We start from the raw sequence: 18,148 nt of genomic DNA, 5'->3' as shown, positions 1-18,148 counted from the left end.
TCATTGCTCTTAACAAATGTCACAAGGAATTTATTCAATTATTATTATATGAAATTTATTTTTAACCTCCCCTTGTACCTTCTTCCATTAATTCTATATCTTTGAGTTTCTATAATTTCTCAGCCTATTCCCAAAAGTTATAAATACAAAGACTAGTAAATCATTAAAATTGGAGCCCCCTATATTTTCACCATCTCCTTTGGAGCATCTCTTAGAGAAAGGAATCATGACGATTATCAATAAGTACTTAAGAAAGACATTCACTTGCCAGATTTAGGCAAATATTTTATTTGCCAAGCAATCCCTTTCAAGGAGTAAAAGCAAATTTCACAAATTCATTACCCACAGCATAAAGTCTCCAAGATATTGTTAGAAGGAATGTATTTACCCACATTTTATCATAGAGAAAACTGAATTAAATTTAATGAAATGTGAAACATTTCCAAAGCACACAGGATCTGTGACAAACCTTACATAAAACTGTCTATATCAAGCTGCTTCTTGGTTATGAGGGAATAAATTAAGTACAGGAAATGCCTGCTGTCTATATATTGGATGCCAAAATGCACTATTTCAAATCAATAACTAAAATGGAAACCAGATCTTGCTCCTAAGTATTGTGCATAATTTATACAGTTGGACCAGAAAAGATCGGTCTTCTTTTTTCTATTTGGTAAATGATATTTTTAATCTGAATTATTTATTTATTTATTTATTTATTTTGTTTGTTTGTTTGTTTGTTTGTTTGTTTCAACCACTTTAAATAGAAATGTGAGCTCAAAATGTTATATACTCCTAGGGTTCTAGTGTATCTTTTCAGAACTTGATTTGTATCCTTCAAAACAAACACAACTTTTATTTTTTATTTTATTTTATTTTTACTTAATTAAAATGTACCTTATTGATTTAAAAAATGCTAATCATAATCTGAGCTTTGAGCAAGTCATAATCATTGATCACAGATCACCATAACAAGTTTAATAATTATGAAAACAAACAACCTTTAAAGGCCTACAAAACCTACTATTGGAAAATAAAGTCTACTTCACACACAAATGAGTATGCTCACAAACTTTAAAGAAGTTAAAGATTATTATTTCAGGGATCCCTGGGTGGCGCAGCGGTTTGGCGCCTGCCTTTGGCCCAGGGCGCGATCCTGGAGACCCAGGATCAAATCCCACATCGGGCTCCCGGTGCATGGAGCCTGCTTCTCCCTCTGCCTATGTCTCTGCCTCTCTCTCTCTCTGTGTGTGTGTGTGTGTGTGTGTGTGTGTGTGTGACTATCATAAATAAATAAAAATTTTTTAAAAAAAAGATTATGATTTCAAAAATAACAAAAGGCTATGCAATATAATATTGAGAAATTCTCACTCCCATCTATGATCAGTTTGACAAAACCATATTGTTTCTATCCCCAATTAATTATAGGGATGTCCTCAGTACAACTAGACTAGCAAAGAGGATAGATCAGACTGTAGCCCAGCTTCTATTCTTAAGTAGATAATATTGGATAGGTCACTTTTTCCACTTTGGGCCTCAATTTCTCCATCTGTTAATGGAAGAAGTCAAATGTGATCACTGAACCCATTTTCTCCTTGTTTTACTTATCATCAGTTATTGTAACATTTGATTCTTCCTGTCTCTTACAAATTTTGCCACCCAGCAGGAGCCGAGAATCATCTAGATGGTAAAGCTACAAGCAGAAACTGGGCCTAAGTTGCTCAACCAATCACTTCTCTTTGGAGAACACTCTGATTTGCTTTCAGCCTATGGTAAGTTCAGCAGAAATCTATGCTTAAGTATATTATTTAAAGCCACAAACAAAACAAAAAGAGGTCATAAACAAAAATAAAAATATGACTATATGCTCAAAAGTAGGAGAATGAACAAGAGTATAAATGAGAAGAATGATATAAGTGAGCTAAATGTCTGATCCTTCAGTTGGGAAGGATCCTATCTGTTGGGAAGCCAGCAGATATTGCCCAAAGTTGACAAAACAAGAAATTAAGGTAAAAACTAACCAGAATTATGGAGATAATCAGCACAACTTGAAAAGAAAAGCTAAAAGGGAGCTACCTTTACTAAATGGGACTAGACTGTGGGATGAGGGAAAAATATTTGAATTTTTATTTCCAGGTACATGTACTATTTTTATCACAACAGCAATAATCTATCATTTAAAAAAATAAGTCTAAATATTCAGGATCAACAGCAGCCAATTTGGTGAGAGATTACAGAGGAAGAGATCTAAGGAGCAGCTGACCCCAGCATCAGATATTGGATATTATCCATGAGATTAACTAATAGCTAAGACCTCTGTCAGCTACATAGCCTTATTTAGTACATTAGTGCAGTAGTTGTAAAGGTATTGTCTGCGGACCTCTGGCAAAAGGGGTACCCTTCAGAGGGTCTGCAGATCAAAATATTTTCATAATAATACTAATTTATTATATTCCTTTGTCATTTTATTGATTTCTTCCCCTAATTTTGCAATAGCAATATTGGGTAAAACTGCTGCTGCTTTAACATAAATCAAGATAGTGACATCAGTCTGTATTAGTAGTCACTGTATTCTTCACCATCACACACACACACTCGTTAAAAAAAAAAAAAAAAAAGCTCCACTTCAGAATGCCCTTGGTGAAGCAGTAAGAATTATTAATATTATTAAATTTCAACCTTGAGTACCTGTCTTTTTAATCTCTCTGTGACAAAATGTGAAGTACGCCTAAGGCACTTCTGCCACATACTGAAGTAGATAGTTGTCTCAAGGAAAAGCACTTGAGCAATTGAGTTGCAAATTGAATTTTTTTTCTTATTTTTATTCAATATATTTAAGCTAAAAGAAAACTGGCTACGTTATTTGTGAAGCACCATCTTTACTTGAAAAAATGACTGACAGAGAACTATGGTTATGCAGACTTCAGTAATTGGAAGAGATTTTTTTGAAAATGAACAAAGTGAGCCTGTCACTTCAAGAAAAACAACTGACTGTATTTATTGCCAATGATAAAAAGTGAGCTTTCAAGTGAAAATTAAAATTATGTAGAACTTGTATCTGCTAAGAAGTCAACAGCAGACTAATATTTAAATACTTTTTTAATGAGACTGATGGTGATATTAACAAATATTTTCTAATGTTATATAATGAAATGTATTAACATTTGAAAGATCTGCATAACTCTGTGAACCAATATTTTCCAAATAACCTATGCATGAGGTTACAGAATCATTATACATGGTACATCATTATAATAGCAAAAGTTCAACTCTTGGGCAAAACAAATAGTTTTAAATGTAACGAAATGTGGAAAGTTTACTGAGTTGTTTCAAATTCCACATTACAAATATCATTTAAGAAAATGTCACTTATTGGGATCCCTGGGTGGCACCGCGGTTTAGCGCCTGCCTTTGGCCCAGGGCGCGATCCTGGAGACCCGGGATCGAGTCCCACATCGGGCTCCCAGTGCATGGAGCCTGCTTCTTCCTCTGCCTATGTCTCTGCCTCTCTCTCTCTCTCTCTCTCTCTGTGTGACTATCATAAATAAATAAATAAAATCTTTTTTAAAAAATTAAAAAAATTAATAAATTTCTAATATAGTAAATATTAATAGATATAACCCTTATAAACAAAAATCCTTTGGAGTCCTCAATAATTTTTTATAATGTAGAGAGATCCTCAGACCAAAAAGTGTGAGAGCTGCTGGCATAGTAGTTGGAAGTAATTTAAGTACCAAAGGCCAAGATTTATATCATAAACAACAGACTGGAAGGCAAATAGATGGAAAGCCAGACTATACCTCCTATCACCTACCCATTCTACGCCCAGACTGGAAGTGTCTGGCTGGAACTTTTAAAATTTTGGAAAGGGAAAAGAGAGAGGTATACATGAGAATGAGTTTCTTCTTCCCCTGCCCTTTCTCCTTGCCACCAAAGTGAGTTTTGAAATGAAAGAATGAGAGATCTGAGAATCCAAGAGTAGAGAAAACTGTGTCCTACTTTCCATCTAAAACTCTGTAAAGCAGCAAACCCCTTCTATGTGCTCTGCCCACTAATGGTATGGGAGCAAAATAGTTAAAATAGTTCTAAGTATATATGACCTAGGATGGCACAGGCTCCACAGTGGCACAGGAACATGAAAGTTCCCATTCTTTATGGAAGCTGCAAAAATCACTAACAGGTCTTTAGACCCAAAGAGACTTGGCAGCTAAAACCAGGAGGACACCTAATAACCTGCCCAGACTGATGACTCTAGGTGTTGTAAGGAACCCAGATCATGGAAGCTAGAAGCCACTTACCAAAGATGGAACTTGATAAAGTTCACCCAATGCCAGCACAGGACAGGTGACAGATGAGGCCCAGATGTTACCCTCTCACTTCATGTCCATTGTCATGACCACCTTGGGAAGAAAGGGAAAGAAGAACCTGAAATTTGACTGGGCTTTCCTAAAATAGACTTAAAAGTTTCTAGTAATGAAATATATTAGAATGGGAACAGTTATTGAAAACTACATTCTGCACAGGTTGAGGATCATGGAATTCATACCCACTATATCAGCATCACACCTCAGGTTCAATTAGCAACAATGGAGACTCATAGAAAAACAGCCAACAGCAGGGTTGAGAGACTATTGATAGACTGATAGATGCAGCCTCAGTTAAGAAGAGCTGGGAATAGGCATAGTGATGTAGTAAGCCTGAATCCGCAGCTGGAGCGCATCTGCAGATGTTTATCTTCCTCCCAAGGAATCTGTTCCATCCTGTGGTTGACACAGCTTATGAGTCATGCTCTTGTATAATATTGCCTTTAGAGTTGGTGGAATCTGTCAACAGAATACTCACTCTCTTGATTAGCACATCCCACATTCACTCCACCAAGGAATCCCATTGGCTCACTCTTCAAGTCAATCCAAAACCTACCACTTGTCACCACTGCTGCCACCCTGTTCTGAGATAATACCATCTTTATCTTGGATATCTTCCCTGCTTCCATCCCTGTGCCTGATAAACTACTGTCACTCAAGATCCAAAAGTAACCTTCTTACAAATTAAGTCAGAGGAATCTTCTATTAAAAATCCTGTAATAGCCCTCCTTTCCAGTCAGACTGCGACTTACATGATCTGACATCCCCCTTTATGAGCTCAGTTTTTCTTCCCTGTCTCTCATTATGCAACAGTTGCACTGACTTCTTTGCTGACTATTTTAAAGCCTTTGTACTGACATTTCCTCAAACGTCCACATGGCTAACTCCTGCAATTTATTTGGGTCTTTGTGCAAATGTCATTTTTTTCAAAGGGCCAACATCGGCAACCTTACATATAAAAATTTTGTCCTTTTACCTCTTCGCTGCACTCCTGATTCCCATTATCCTAATTTTATTTTTTTTACCATTATATTTGTGATCTTATAACTCTATAATTTACCAATTTTACTTACATCTGTTGTCTTCTACTGAAGTTTCCTGAAGGCAGGTGTATTTGTTTTCTTACATCAATGTATCCCCACATTTATGTATCAAGTCTCTGACACATGATAGGTATTCATTGGATATTGTCATAATATTGGTTCTCCCAATCCACAAGCATGGAATATCTTTCCTTTTTGTGTCATCCTCAATTTCTTACAACAATGTTTTACAGTTTTAGGATTTTTTAAAAAGGAATATAAAAATTTTAGCTTGAGCCAAAATAGTATTGTACAGTAAGTCAGAGTATTGAACAAGTCTTGCCATTTGTTTGAGAATCAAATAGAAGTTCATTAATATAGTCCTTGCTATCCAATGAAGAATATAAATTTCTAATACCAAGATTGTGAAGGTGGTGAAGATCTATTACAATTACAAATATTGACCTATAAGATCAGTTTCAGTTTGTCATAAAATTTTCTCTGTGAAATGATTTCCATTATAAGATTTAAAATTATTTCTATTATAAGATTTAAAATATATCCCCGTGTGAAGGTGAAAATATTTTGGCAAAAATTTTTAAACTTTTTGGCAAAGACTGAGGTAAGAGGTGCCCATGGCCAAAAACACTTGTCATTTTTGCTTTAATATACTAGCTTATTTTTTCTTTAATATACTATCACAATTCATTTTTCCTTTCCCAGAAATTTTTTCACTTTTATCATGCCAGCTACCTCATTCAACAAACATTCATTGAACATATACCATGAATCAAATACTTCTATAGCTAAGATGAATATGATTATATCCGTGTCCTCTGGTAGATTGGGCAGAAATATTTTATTCCAACAAAATCAATGTCTACTTTGATACATACCACATTAAAATATGTAACAACTTAAATACTTCAGACAATAGGAAATGAATTAAACCTTTACTCGATTAATTCAGTATTTTTAAAAACTTATACATCAAGGTCAAATATATAAAAAAGGTCTGTGGTATTCAATCATATTCTTAGAATCTGCATCTAGGGGAAAGTTGTTCCTTTCTAGTAGAATCTAAGTTTTCAATATTTACTCTGAATATTATACAAAACTAGAGTCCAGAGGGTAGCTTGATAGAATCCATTATATGTGATGACATTTTCATGCTATTATCTACACATTCACTTATACATTTATGCACAATAATAAATGAATGTGTTGAAGTTAAAACCTTCAACACAGACCTAAATAATAGGGTAACAGAGCCACCTAGTGGTACTTTTTAAAAATGGTTGCTTCTTATAATTTTTATTTCATTAAGTTTACATAAACATAAGCTTATCTTTTCACTAACATAGATATTTATAATTTTTATGGATGACAGATCATAAAAATTTAGTATCTGAGGGATGCCTGGGTGGCTCAATTGGTTAAACATGTGACTCTTGATTTTGGCTCAGGTCATGATGTAAGGGTCATGAGATCCAGCCCTGTGTCAGTCAGGCTCTATGCTCAGCTCTGAGCGTGCTTGAGATTCTTTCTCTCCTTCTCCCTCTGCCCAGTCAGAACGGCTACACTTTGTTTACTTTCTTGTCAAACCCCAACCTTAGTTCCAACTCTTAGCTTTACACGTATACTTATGCAGCCATGCTTTGTAGAGAAAATATACAGTCATGCTAATATTTTAATTTAAATGAACTTAAATTCATTACAAGAATTCAAGTGGGTCCCGAATGTGGCCCAGGAATCCTACAGCAAGTCTACTTACACCATCTCCTAATTATACCTTCACCTCTCTCCTCAAATATCCCATACTCCCTCCTCCAACTTCTTAGTTGATGACCTTGCTTTCTATTACTAGATATTAATAAAAAAGAATATTCAAAAGTTCAGACCACCACATCACTCACCTACCAGCATCTATGCCCATATAATCCTGTTTCTGTAAATGAATTGCTTGAACCACCATCATAGGCCAAATCCTACTTTGTGCACAAGATCCCACAAACAATTGCTTAAGAAATTCACCAAACCTCTCCTGCACCACCAATTTTCCATTTCCACTGGAACTTTCCCATCAGAATATAAACATGCTTTACATCATCCTGTGCTTAAAAAATAATCCACTTATCTTTTTCCTTTGTTTAAAACTCAAGGATAATTAACATACAATGAAATATTAGTTTCAGATGTACGATATAATGACTAAGCAATTGTATACATTTCTCAATGCACGTCAAGATAAATGTACTCTTAATACCCTTTATTTATTTCACCCATCCCTCCACCTACCTCCCATCTGGCAACCATCAGTTTGTTTTCTGTATTTAAGAGTCTGTTTTTCTGTTTGTCTCTTTTTTCTTTGTTTGCTTGTTTCATTTCTTAAACCCCATGTATGAGTGAAATCATATAGTATTTTCCTTCCTCTGTCTGACTCAGTGCACTTGGCATTATACCCTCTAGATCTATCCATGTTAATCCATGGTAATGGCAAGATTTCATTCTTCTTGAGAGCTGAGTAATACTCCATGATATATATATCACCTCTTCTTTATCCATTTATCTATTGATGAAACACTTAGGTTCCTTTCATATTTTAGGTTAGTCCCACCAGTTGTATTTTGCTTTTGTTTCCCTTGCCAGAGGAGATATACTCACAAAAAATGTTTCTATGGTCAAAAAAATTACTATCTATGTTTTCTTCTAGAAGCTTTATGGTTTCAGGTCTCACTCACATTTAGGTCTTTAATCCATTTTGAATTTATTTTTGTGTATGGTGTAAGAAAGTAGTCTCATATTCCCAGCATCATTTGTTGAAGAGACTATCTTTCCCATTGTGTATCTTGCTTCCTTTGTATAAGGTTAATTGACCATAAAAGTGTGAGTTTACTTCTGGACTCTCTGTTCTGTTTTATTGAGCTATATGTCTATTTTTGTGCCAGTACCATACTGCTTTGATTACTATAGCTTTGTAGTATATTGAAATCTGGAATTGTGACACTTCCAGGAAAAAAAAAATAATAATCCACTCTTCATCCCATATCCCTCTCTAGATACTCCCCCATTTCTCGTCCATTTTCTAGCATAACTGCAAATGGGTTAACTAAATCCATAGTCTCCAATTCCCTTTCCATTCTCTGTGAAACTGTTCTCACCAAGGTCCTAAATGACCTCCATATTACTAAATCCAATAGTCATTGCTCAACTTCCCTTTTACTTGTACCATGAACAGTTGATCACTCTCTCTTATTTGAAAAACTTTCTCCTTGACTTCAGGATACCACACTCCAATGGCTTTCCTCCTTACCTAACTTCTCAATATCCTTTGCTGGTTCCTGCTTCTTTTCCTGGTAGATAAATGTTAAGAAGGCATAAGGACTCAGTCTTTGATCTCATTTTCTATGTATCCTTTACTCCCTTGTTATTAGTATCCAATCTCATGGCATTAAGTGCCTTCTACACTTGGACAGCTCTCAGCCCAGACCTCTCCCCAGAACTCCATATTAACTCCACACTCCATATTAAATTCCCTAGTCAAAAATTCTACTCAAATGTCTAAAAGATATCTCAAACTTAACATGTACAAAACTGTGTTCCTGAGTATTACTTCCCCAAAACGTACTCTTGAAGTCATCACCATCTCAGCAAATAATAAAAAAAAAATCTTTGAGCTATTTTTCTCATATTCTATATCCATTTCTCTTACAACCTATACCCAATCATCAAATTCCATAAGCTCTATCATAAAAATATATTGAGAATTGAATCATTCATTTCCTCTACTGGGATCATTCTCATCACCATTCTCTCATCTATATGACCATACTAGCCTAACTGGTTTCCCTACTCAAACACGATCCCTAGACACTGTGTGTCTTCTCAATAGTGCTTTGAGAAGAAACATGTAAATCCTAAGTCAGATCATATCACTCCTCTCCTCCAAACTCTCCAAAAGCTACCAAGTTCACTCCAAAAAACAAACAAACAAAAACTCAAAATCATTAAATGATGCAAAAAACCCTAGGAAACCTATCACCTTTCTAACTTCACTTGCTATTTGGTTACCCCACTTCAGCCAAACTGGTCTCCTTTTTATTCCTTGAACATGCCACGTATATGAGTTATCAATTGCTGAATAACAAACAATTCTTAAATGTACTCACTTAAAACAATATTATCTGGTTTATCTGGATTCTCTGCTTCAGTGTCTTTCACAGACTACAATCAACATCTGGGGCTGTAGTCATCTCAAGGCTCAAATGGTTAAAGATCCAATCTCACTTACATGGCTGTTGTTAAGATTCAGTTCCTCAGGGGCTATTGATCTGACAGCCTCAGTTCCTTACTCCATGTTGGCCAGAGACCACCCTCTGTTCCTTGCCACATAGGCCACTCTAATATAGCAGCTTGCTTCATCACAACAGGCAATCCAAAAAGACAAGAGAAGCAATGGTAGCAAAAAAGAAGAGTCTTTTATAACAATCTCAGAAGTGAGATCTCATCACTTTGCCACTTAAGGCAAGGGAATTACATAAAGGAGGGAATAATATGATGTGGGAATCATTGGGAATCTTAGAAAAGGCTGTCTACCACAGCAGCTATGGTGCCACTCAGGAAGCATTGGAGACTTAGAATATTCTTCTTCTAGGGGCGCCTGATGCTTGGCTTCCATTCAGGTGGTGATCTCAGGGTTGAATCAAGCCCCAGGTCAGCATGGAGTCTGCTTGAGAGTCTCTCTCTCCCTCTCTCTCTCCTTCTGTCCCTCCCCCTGCTCATGCTGTCTCTCTCTCTCTAAGTGAATAAATTTCTAAAAATATATATATATATTCTTCTAGATATCAGCACGTTTCATTCCTTCACCTTAAGTCTTTTTGTTTGACCTAAAGTCACCATCTCAAGATCTACCCTGAATGTTTTTTTAAATTATAATTCCTATCCTCACTGCAAACATTTCTCATCCCAGCCTTTATTTTTCTCTATTGCACTGACTTTAAATTTTCATATAATTTACTTATTGTGGTTGATTTCTATTTTGTCAATTTAGCTAACCTAATATTACAGTTCCATTTCCTCGCCTGAATAGTTACAGGTTAGTATGGCCACAAGAGATATTTTGCATAGTAGTTGAAAGTGAAACAGCAATCATATACTTTCACACTTAGGTCAGTACAGGGCATAAGGCAATGTTGCAGATTATGCAAATTCTCACCTAATCTGCTAGCTCATTTTGTTGGTGTGGGGCTGCAGCCAGGTCTGTACCTTCTTCAACTCCTGCCCTTTTCAACCTCTGCAACTTGTGGGTCTGTGACAAAGGACCAGTTCCTCCTGCAGACCTCCTCTATCATCTAAGTTGAATCCTTGGAACTAGGGGAAAATGAATGCAGATTCCACTTTATTTTCATGGATTTCAGTTCATCCTTGCAGTTGCCATTTTTCCTTGCTTCCTCCTTTTGACAGCTTTGGTTGACCTTACACTAGAAATATCAGTATTGATATTGATATCCTAGTAGTTGTACTCCTCTGATATAACTCTAATACTCTTATTTATGTCAATTTTGTGCCACTAAAACATAAACTCCATGAGTAAGAATTTTTGTCTGTTTATTGTTCCTGCCCCAGCACCAAGAACAGGGTCCAGCATATAGTAGAAAATCTTTGAACAAGAACATGACAGGAAACACTTGTTGTTTTAAGCACCAAAGATTGTAGACTGTTTATTAACTGCAACATAACCTCACCCATTCTTAATGTGGCAGTTTTAACTTGTGTCAACAAATTTTTACATTCCCTCCTTTAAGAGATGGAGTTTAATTTCTCTCCCTTTTTGTGTGAGCTGGAATTAATAACTTGGTTCTAACAAGTGATAGCATGTAACTTCTCAGACTAGGTCATAAAATCATTGGTACTTCCTCTCTTGGATCACTCACTTTGGGAGAAGCCAGCTGCCATATCATGAGGACATCTCTGCAGCAGCCTAATGGAGATCCACAACCTGAGGATGAGACCTCCTACCAACAATTAACATTAACTTGCCAAGCAGGTAAGTGAGCCACCTTGGAAGATGATACTGCAGCCTCAGTCAATATCCTGACTGCAACCTCATGCAACACACTAAGATAGGCTGCTTTTGGATCCTGATCCACAAAATTTGTGTGAGATAATAAATGCTTATTGTTTTAATCCACGATGCTTAGGTTAATCTGAAACAAAACAATAAATAACTAGTACTTTAATTCATACAGAAACACACTAAAAATTGAAAAACCCATATACTGAAAATTATAACCACTGATAAAAGAAATTGAAGATGATACAAATAAATGGAAAGAAATTCTGCACTCATTGATTGGAAGAATATTGTTTAAATGTTCCTACTGTGCAATCCACAGAGTCAATACAATCCCTGTCAAAATTCCAATGCATTTTTCACAGAAATAAAGCAAACAATGCTAAAATTTGTATTTGGATTTACAAAAGATCCAAATAGTCAAAGTAATTTTGAAAAAAAGAACAAAACTGGAGACATCATGCTTCGTGGTTGGTAATATTGCAAAGCTATAGTATGATACTGGCATAAAAAGACACAGTGAGAACTGCCTGTGTGGCTTAATCAATTAAGTGTCCAACTCTTGACTTCAGCTTAGGTCATGATCTCAGGGTCATGAGATGGAGCCTGGCTTTAGGCTCTGTGCTCAGCAGAAGTCTGCTTGAGATTCTCTCTCTCCCTGTTCCTTTGCCCCTCCCCCCCAATAAATAAATAAATCTTAAAAAAAAAAACAGACACATTGATCAATGGAACAGAATAGAGAGCCCAGAAATAAACCCATGCATATATGGTCAATTAATTTACAACAAAGGAGCCAAGAATATACAATGGAAAAGGACAATCTCTTCAATGAATAGTGCTGGAAAACTTGACAGCCACATGCAAAAGAACGAAACTGGAATATTTTCTTAAAATACACAGAAATGAACTAAAAAATGGATTAAAGACTTGAATGTAAGCCTGAAACCATAAAATTCCTAGGAAAAAACAGAGGCACTGACATTGGTTCTGACTCCAAAAGCAAAGGCAACAAAAGTGAGAATAAGCTAGTGAGACTACATCAAACTAAAAAGCTTCTTCATAGCAAAGGAAATTTTCAAAAAAATGGAAAGTCGGGCAGCCCCGGTGGCCCAGAGGTTTGGCGCCTCCTGCAGCCTGGGGTGTGATCCTGGAGACCCGGGATCGAGTCCCACGTCGGGCTTCCTGCGTGGAGCCTGCTTCTCCCTCTGCCTGTGTCTCTGCCTTTCTCTCTCTCTCTCTCTCTCTCTGAGTAAATAAATAAATATTAAAAAAAAGAAAGAAAGAAAGAAAATGGAAAGTCAACCCACCAAATGGGAGAGAGTATGTGTAAATCATATGTGTAATAAGGGGTTAATATCCAAAATACATAAAGAATTCATACAACTCAATAGCAAAACGCGGAACAACCCAATTAAAAAATAGGCAGGGGGGATCCCTGGGTGGCGCAGTGGTTTGGCGCCTGCCTTTGGCCCAGGGCGCGATCCTGGAGACCCGGGATGGATCGAATCCCACGTCGGGCTCCCGGTGCATGGAGCCTGCCTATCCCTCTGCCTGTGTCTCTGCCTCTCTGTGTGTGTGTGTGTGTGTGTGTGACTATCATAAAAAATAAAATAAAATAAAAATAATAAAAAATAAAAAATAGGCAGGGGATGTGAATAGACATTTTCCAATGAAGACATACAGATAGCCAACAGACACTGAAAAGACCCCCAATGTCACTAATAATCAGGGAAATGCAAATCAAAATGACAATGAGATATCATCTCACCCCAGTCAGAATGGCTAGTATCAAAACAAACAAACACATAAGAAATAACAAGTGTTGGTGAGGATGTAGAGAAAAGAAAACCCTTGTGCACTGTTGATAAGAATATAAATTCATCCAGCCACTGTAGAAAAAAGCAAGGAGTTTCCTCAAAAATCAAAAATAGAATTACATATGATCCAGTAATTCTACTTCTGGGTATTTATCTGAGAAAAATAAAAACACTAATTCAAAAGATTTATGCATCCTCATATTCACTGCAGCATTATTTTCAACAGCCAAGATATGGAAACAAATATGTATCAATGGATGAATGGATAAAGATGTCAGATGTAGGGGCACCTGGGTGGCTCAGTCAGTTGAGCATCTGCCTTCGGCTCAGGTCATGATCTCAGGGTCCTAGGATCAAGCCCCACATAGGGCTCCACCCTCAGTGAGGAGTCTGCTTCTCCTTCACCCTTTCCTTCTATCCCTCCCTACTGCTCATGCACATGCTCTTTCTCAAAATAAATAAATCAAAAATATTTAGTATGTCAAATGTACATGTAATAGAATATTATTCATAAAAAAAGAATGAAACCTTGCCATCTGTGACATTATGGATAGACCCTTAAGGTATTAAGTGAAATAAGTCAGAGAAAGACAAATATCATATGATCTCATCTATGTGCAGAATCTAAAAACAAAAACAAAAGAACACTAAGTTAAATGATACAGAGAACAGATTGGTGGTTGCCAGAGGAGGTAGATTGAAGGGATAGCTAAAATGGGTGAAAGGGGTCAAAAGGTACAAAATTCTAGTTATATAATAAGTAAGTCAGGGGAATGTAATGTATAACATGGTGAGTATACTTAATAATACTTTTCCATATTTTAAAGTTGCTAAGAAAGTAAATCTTTTTTTAGGATTTTAAAGTAATCTCTACACCCAACATGGGGCTCAAATTTACAACCATGAGATCAAGAGTCACCCTCCACCAACTGAGCCAGCTAATTGTCCCTTAGAGAGTAAATTTTAAGAGTACTCAGCACAGGGACGCCTGGGTAGCTCAGCAGTTGAGTGTCTGCCTTTGGCCCAGGGTATGATCCTGGAGTCCCAGGACTGAGTCTCACGTCGGGCTCCCTGCATGGAGCCTGCTTCTCTCTCTGCCTGTGCGTGTGCGTGTGTGTGTTTGTGTGTGTGTGTGTGTCTCATGAAAAAATAAATAAAATCTTTAAGAAAAAGAGTCCTCAAGACAAAAAAAAAAAATTTCATAACTATGTATGGGGATAGAGGTTTACTAGATGTAATGAGATTACTTACCAACATACACAAATATCAAATCATTATGTTGTATACCTGACACTAATATGTCAATTATACCTCAATTTTAAAGAAAGGAAGAAAAAATTAGATGAGAAGAAATACCAGATGGAGCAAAGAATAAAATATGGGAGCAGAAGCACCCTTAAGAGCGCACATTCTCTTTCTCTCTCTTTCAGATGTTTTAACCCCATAGCCCAAAGGAAACAGTCATTTAAAAATCTTCAATATGAAAAAAAATCTTCAATATGTCTTTATAGCTTAGCATAAGTGGATGCTGGCATGGGCTGGATTGTGTCCCCCCAAAATTCATATGTTCAGCCCTAACCACTAATATCTCAGAATTTAGTGGTATTTGGAGACAAGATCTTTAAAAAGTGGCAATTAAGTAGGGTCATTAGCATAGGTCCTAATCCAGTATGACTCGCGTTCTTTTAAGAGGAGATTGGGATACAGACAGGTAGAGAGGGTAAAGGATGTGAAGATACAAGAAAAGAGTCATCTACAGGCCACAGAAGGCCTGAAAACAAACGTATGGACACCTTGATCTCAGACTCCTAGGCTCCACAATAGTGAGAAAATAAATTTCTGTTGTGTGAGCCACCCAATCTGTGGCATTTTGTAATACAGGTAATTTAGAGATTCTAAATGAAATCTAATTTGGCAGAACTCTCCACTGCGATTTGGTACTTAAACTTTGTTACTGCCTAGTACCTTCTGTTCATTAGTGACGCTACGGAAGAGCTGGGTTCTTGTCTCAGGGAGTGGAAGAATGAATCGCACTGACAGCAGAGAGCAAGCAAAGCAATAGAAGTTTATTACTTGAGAAAGCTCTCAAAAGTGAGAGGGGTCCCCACAGGGTTGCCACTGACGGCTTGTAGGGACTGTCTTTTATAGGAAACTGACCAGGGAACTTGGTAAATTTCTTATCAACATCAGGATGGACTCATAAATATGTGTATATTTAGAACAAACATGGTGGACTTATAATAAACAAGATGTTTATAAAACTCATGTTTATTACAATAAGGTGTTCCCATCTCTCTGGTTAGTATCTCCTCCATAACAATTCTATACATCTGGGATTTCTGTGATTACTTAGTAGCCATTAAAGGGGGAATCCTCCCTAACATTTTGGAGCTAGAGAGCCAGGTTTATTATTTGTTTTTCCTGCCTTATCTCTGTTTTCGTGGGGTGGGTAGGAGCCTGACTCTGGGGCCTTTCCCTTATCTTTCCCTGCCTCACCCCCTCTGCCCCTAATTCGTTCATACCTCAGTGAGATAAAGCAAGATGAGGTAAGAAAAACATGGGGTGAGAGGTGAGCCTCAGAAACGTTAGTTCTTTCGAATTAAATTTCCAAAAAACTTGTCTTTCCAACCCTAACCACAAAAGCAATGTTTGCGCTAATTAAATTCTTTCCCCCAGAAATATACGTAGGGATTTTGTGAAGAGCCTGTAGATCTCTGCTGGGGCGCTTTAACCATTTTTTCGTGACAGCAACTGTGGCAACGCATCTTCCCAAATGCGTCCACTACTAAGTAAAAACGTCGCTTGGAGCCTCCCTTTTGCTTCATACCAGAGGACAACAACACAGGGAACTCAGGAAAAAAAGGTAATGGCAATTAATAAGCACATATCTAGGACCACCAGTATTCCTAAACATTTTTAACTTTACAAGGGGTAGTTATTTCTTTAATTGCTGCTCCCTCAAAGAATGTACAGCAGGGAGGTAAGAGCCAGGCGCCCGCTTTCAAGTCAAGGGAGCCCAGCTGCGCCCAGAGGCGCTGCGGGTCAGTCTGCAACACGGGAAACGAGGAGCGGGGATCCCGGGCGGCCCAGAGGTCCAGCGCCCGCCCTCAGCCCATCGGGCTCCTGCATGGAGCCTGCTTCTAACTCTGCCTCTCTCTGTGTCTTTCGTGAATGAATGAATGAATGAATGAATGAATGAATGAAATCTTTAAAAAAAGAAATGCGGAGGGGCACACGGCAATGGGTTTCCCATACGTTCTTCAGGCTAATGTCCTTTCCTTTTATAAACTTGTGTTTCGGTGAGGCTTTCAGTAATGAGTGTAAAGACTCCTAAGAGATTCAACCAGAAAAAAAAAAAAAAAAGAACAAAAACGAAAAATGAAAAACAAACCAAAAAAAAAAAAAAAAAAAACCACAACTGATTCCAGATCAGGGATACCTGCGCTTCAGGACCGGCGATTCCAGCGCAACACGGAAGACCACGACAGTTCATTAATAGACCAAAAAAATCAGCGGGTTCCATATATATTGACCTACCTAAAGTTTTAGAGGCGGAGAACTACGTAACTGGGTGTTCCGGTAACTATAGCAACGTCAAAAGTAACTACCCTAAACAGGAAACAAAAACTTTTCACCTTCCCGCCCGGTCAGCCGGACAGCTCCAACGGCGGGATTTCCTGGTCTCGCGAGAGCCTTCTCACTCCTCCCGTTTGCGCGTGCGCCAGGCTGGTGAGCGGGCCAGTCCCCAGGATGGGCGGGGGGAGGCGGTGCAAACTCCGAGAGGTGGGAGGGGCCATGCGGAAGGGGTGGAACCGCGGAGGGGCTGGGAGGGGCGGAGCAGAGGGGCAAATCGCGTGGGCCCCGCCCCTCGCGGCGCTTCCCCGGAAAAGCGTCATCCGCTCTATAAGAGAGCGTGCGCCCGCGGCCTCGGCCTTTTTACGTCCGGGAAGCGTCGGGCTCCGCGTGAGTGGCTAAACTATGCCACCGTGTGTCGTGCGCTGAGGTGATAACGGAGGCCGAACTTTGGCTTAGTTAAAATGCAGGAGTTTCAAGAGTCCTGTAATGGTAGGGCCGCGTCACCTTTGGAAACCTCTAAAGTTGGAAAACCTGAGGGGACGCAGGGGTTTCTTAGGTCGCGAGGCGGCCACGTGCAGCCCTGGGTGCCGGGGCCTGGGCCCTCGGGCAAAGGTTCGTGGCACGTACCTACTCCGGCGGAGGTCGTGAATTCCGCCGTCGGTGTCCGGTGGCCATCTTGAATCTCGCCGCAGCCGGCCTGGTAACCTTGCGGCCCGGTACTACCCCCATTCGGATCAAGAAGGTGAGTAGTGGCCGTAGTTGTGCTTGCTCGTCCGGTGTGGGATTGTGAACCTCCATGTATCTTTGGGACCTGTCAGCTGTGGCAGTCTCCCTTCCTAGCCATGGAAGAGCATATTCTTGTTTATTGGCAAAGCTGTCACCATTTAATTGGTATCAGATTCTGACTTGCACAAGTAACATTCTTCACTTGGGAAACGTAGAGGCTGCTGGGTTACGGGACACGCATCTAACTATTGTTCAAATGTTCCTAGGAGGCTGAGCTGATCCGATGGATGGTAGAAAACGTGACAAGGTACGTGCGCCCTTTTTTCTATTGATTTTAAAGATTTTATTCATTTACTTAACGACCCAGACAGGGAGAAGCAGGCTCCACGCAGGGAGCCCGACATGGGACTCGATCCCGGGTTCCCAGGATCAGGCCCTGGGCCGAAGGCGGCGCTAAACCGCTGAGCCACCTGGGCTGCCCCGTGAGTCCTTTTTAAATTAATGTTTCGTTGTTAGCCTGAAACCCTTAGTGCTAAGGAATTGGAAGGCCAGGTTAGCCCATTTCGCTGT

The 18,148-nt window shown here is 38.6% G+C and overlaps 1 non-coding gene across 1 annotated transcript; it reads left to right on the top strand.

Annotated features, from left to right (window-relative positions):
• The first annotated feature begins 17,644 nt into the window (after positions 1-17,644).
• Positions 17,645-17,775, top strand: LOC129521277 (small nucleolar RNA SNORA24). Its single transcript, XR_008666792.1, has one exon. It is a non-coding gene; the product is annotated as a small nucleolar RNA SNORA24 (small nucleolar RNA).
• Positions 17,776-18,148: the final 373 nt, after the last annotated feature.

Source organism: Nyctereutes procyonoides, unplaced genomic scaffold, assembly GCF_905146905.1.
Source record: "Nyctereutes procyonoides isolate TBG_1078 unplaced genomic scaffold, NYPRO_anot_genome, whole genome shotgun sequence".
NCBI lineage: Eukaryota > Metazoa > Chordata > Mammalia > Carnivora > Canidae > Nyctereutes > Nyctereutes procyonoides.
Note: the sequence above shows the minus strand (reverse complement) of the source record. Positions and strands in the feature narration are given on the sequence as shown.